The sequence below is a fragment of the Camelus bactrianus genome, chromosome 8 (assembly GCF_048773025.1).
Source record: "Camelus bactrianus isolate YW-2024 breed Bactrian camel chromosome 8, ASM4877302v1, whole genome shotgun sequence".
NCBI classification, from domain to species: domain Eukaryota; kingdom Metazoa; phylum Chordata; class Mammalia; order Artiodactyla; family Camelidae; genus Camelus; species Camelus bactrianus.
Genome location: NC_133546.1, coordinates 66250271 through 66253873, shown reverse-complemented (window position 1 = coordinate 66253873; position 3603 = coordinate 66250271). Strand labels below are relative to the sequence as shown.

The 3603-nt window shown below is 53.5% G+C and overlaps 1 pseudogene; it reads right to left on the bottom strand.

Moving 5' to 3' along the window:
• Positions 1–1321: 1321 nt before the first annotated feature.
• LOC105083127 (protein FAM222B-like) lies at positions 1322–3244 on the bottom strand (annotated as a pseudogene).
• Positions 3245–3603: the final 359 nt, after the last annotated feature.

Genomic DNA, 3603 nt, shown 5'->3' with positions numbered 1-3603 from the left:
TTTAATGTTACAGAAAAGTTTTAAATTTCTAGCCAACTAACTGTCCCTGGGGAATGAGACAGATTGAGCACAGAGTGGATGAGGGTCGAGAACAGGACAGGAGCTGGAGGGGCTGTTTCCCATAGAGGCCCATCTCCAGCTGTTAGAACCATGCTTATTGGGTAAGGGGAAAATTCAAAGAGCTTAAGACTTTGTGTTTCCTTCCTTCTTTCCTTCCTTCCTTCCTTCCTTCCTTCCTTCCTTCCTTCCTTCCTTCCTTCCTTCCTTCTTTCCTTCTTTCTTTCTTTCTTTCTTTCTTTCTTTCTTTCTTTCTTTCTTTCTTTCTTTCTTTCTTTCTTTCTTTCTTTCTTTCTTTCTTTCTTTCTTTCTTTCTTTCTTTCTTTCTTTCTTTCTTCACTAAACTGAGGGGCTGTGAAAGGTGACTAGAGGGTGACTGCCCCTGTGGAGTGCCAATCACACACAACGCTACTCAAACCCACACTACATTCATACAGAAACAGGACGTTCAACAGTGTACAACAATATTCTTAGCCAGTATATGGAGAACCAAGTGCATTTAAGATTTTTTTCACTGTTTAAAATTCCAAACTCCAATGTGATCATCCCTTATCTACGACCTAATTCCTCAAGTAAGATTTTTTGGTTGTTTGGTTTTGCTCTTTTGGAGGCTGGGGGAGGAGGGCAGCAGGTAAGACAACAGTGGGGAAGATCTCGGGCATGCTGGATGGTCACAGCATTTCTCTAGGGCTGGGAGGGGAGTCAGGAACCAAGACATCAATGCCAAGACAGGCTTTTTCCCCCCTCCTGTCTCAAAGCTATGGCCAGGACAATTGTGCTTCAAGGGTGGCGAGGACAGGTGCAGTGGCTCTGGGATCCATGCAGTTGTAAAATAAAGCCTTGAGGAAAGGAGAGGGGCTGGGAGGAGTTGCAGACTAGGACAGTTTTGACTTGAGGTCTTTGGGTAAATAAGAAATTAGCTTCCAGAGCACTTGGGAAGTCTGGCTTCTTAGTCCCCAAAAGAAAGGGAGACAGACAGACAGACAGGGAGAGGCCTAGTGGGCACCTACAGCTACCTCACCTGGGGCCCTTCCCTTGGCGCACACCTCAGTCCTAAGGGGAACAGCCAGGAAACAAGAGAGGCTGGTGGAAAACGGCCGGGGTAGGGGGGCTTGACTGATATGCGGGCCATCAGAGAGAAAAGTCTGGGGTTGGGATTAGGTTCCAACATAAACCCGCAAGTTGCTGGGGCTGGTAGAAAGGAGGATGAGGGCACAGAGGGTCCCCCTCTGTCCTCAATTAGATCCCACCAAATTCCCTTCCTTCAACATCTAAGAATGATCACATTGGAGCAGTGAAACTTTGAAACTATCCAATTACACAAAAGTGAGACTAAACCTAGGAGGGTGATGTATGACGTGGAGCTCGGGGAGGGCACCGGAGCTACCTCTCTATACCCCGGGTGCTGAATGTGAAGACTCTGACTATCTACAGGATCAGGGCTCGGTTGCCGGGGGCTCGGTGGGCCTTGCTCAGCATGGCCAGGCTCTGTTCTCGGAAGCAGGCCTGCTGAACATCCCCACTTAGGTAATCCACCGTTTGCATCAAGCTGTTCTGGCTTGCCACTGGACCGCCCCAGGCCACTGCTCGGTGGTGGGCCCCAGCAGCCCCCGCACAGTCGAAGGGTGTGCCTGCAGGATGTCCACCGTGGAACCGCACGGCGAGGTCGTGAGACCCTGAGCTGTTGCTCTTGGGAGTGGCCAGAACGTTGTTCCACAGGGGTTGGAAGTAGTGACCATTGGGGTAGGCCAGTAGGGCTGCCAGGCCGTTGACAGTGGGGATGGGGTTGGCTTCTCCAGGGTGGCTTCAGATGGAAGGACTGTGCCAGGCAGAGTTCCTGCGGGTAGTCAGGGGCCTTGCCCACAAAGCCAGGCCCTGCCAACTCCCGTCCTGCCGCGTGCTTGCCTGTCAGGCCAGGGGCCGGCGTCCCACTGGCCTCACCGCATATCTGTTGTAGGGGGGCCAGCTGTTGCTGGTTCTAGGCACCTGGCTTAAGGTTTTTAGGTAGCCAGTAGGGGCTCGAGAGATGCCCGTGGGCAGGTTGACAGGGCCTGCAGTGGGCAACGCGGCTGTGTGGGTGTGCTCCATGGGACCGACCACACATAAGGCACTGGTGTGGGGACGCTGTGGGTCGACACCTGAGTGTTTGCATTGATAAGCAGACTGTGACTACTGGGGCTGGGGTCGGCCAACTGGCCCTCACACACGGAGGCAGTGCTGATGCCTGCCCTCGTCTGGCAAACCTGGTTGATCAGCTGCACGATGCAGCTCAGGTCCAGGGGCTGGCTCTGCTGCAGGGTGGCCGCCATTGAAAGGGCGATGGTTGAAGTAGATCTGGTCACATTCAAGGGGGCATCTGAGTCTGGCATCTTCCGGCCTCCATACAGCAAGGGGGTGGGGGGATGCTGGAGACCCTGTGAGACAGGGCCTGAGGGTGGCCCAGGCCCTGGGTTTGGGCATGGGCTTAGGGTGGCCCAGGCCCTGAGGCTGCTGGAAACTCTGAGGGTGGGACGGCGCCTGGAGTGGCGGGATACCCTGAGGGTGCCGCAGCCTCTGGGGAGGGGCGTCGGCCAGGGTCTGGGCCTGCTGGTGGGCCAGAGCCTGGGCCTGGGGTTGAGGTAAAATGCTCGGTGCCACAGTAGCACAGGGTTCTGGGGGGTTCATGATGGCCTCAGGGAGAGACCGGGCTCGAGTGCCGTCAAACTCCTCGAGCATGCTTTTGGCTGGCACCTTGACAATGGCGAGCAGGCCTGCCTTGGTGGCAGCCTGAGTGGGGAGGGGCTGTAGCGCTGGGCTAATGTGTGGAGGCCACTCACAGTACAATAAGCGTATTTCCGCTGGGGAGCCATCACCATTTCTGAAGTCCAGTGTTCATCCGTGAGTGAGAAAGAAGCTGAAAGGACAGGTCACCTGGCCCTGGTAGACAGGCGAGCCTGGCCGGTCGGCACCAGCACAGCATGAGGCAGTCACTCACGTTTGGTGACTGGGCCCGGCTCTCATGGCTGCTCCGTTGTTGCCCTCCGCCCAATAGTATTTTGTTTTCTCTAATATTTTATGGTTCTTTTGAACAAAAGGAAGCCCTCCTTTGAGTTTATTTAAGGGAATTGTGAAAAGACGCCAGTGGACTGGGCCGGTGTAACGGGACCTCATTACACCTGGATCAGGCCATTGTTGCTTCTCAGCAGGGCTCTTGCTGTAACTCACGCCCCAACTCTGAAGGCCACACTCCCTCGCGTGGCATTTACAGTCTTCTGACCTGAACCTACGGACCGTTCCCACTTTATTTCTTATTCAGGACTGTCATGTATCCTTTGCCCCATCTGTTCTTACACTCTGCTTTGTCTCTGCTCAGGCTACTGCTTTCCTAACTGGAATGTTCTTTCCCTACATTCAAGGCCCTGCTCTGCTGACACTCCCTTCATAGAGCTCTCCTTGATTCTCTTGGCCACAAGAAATCTCCAATATTTAATTTTCAAACTTTAAAAAAAAATTTTTTTTTAACCACAGTCACCCAACCAGCCTGTTAAAAATGCAGTGTGGATTTCC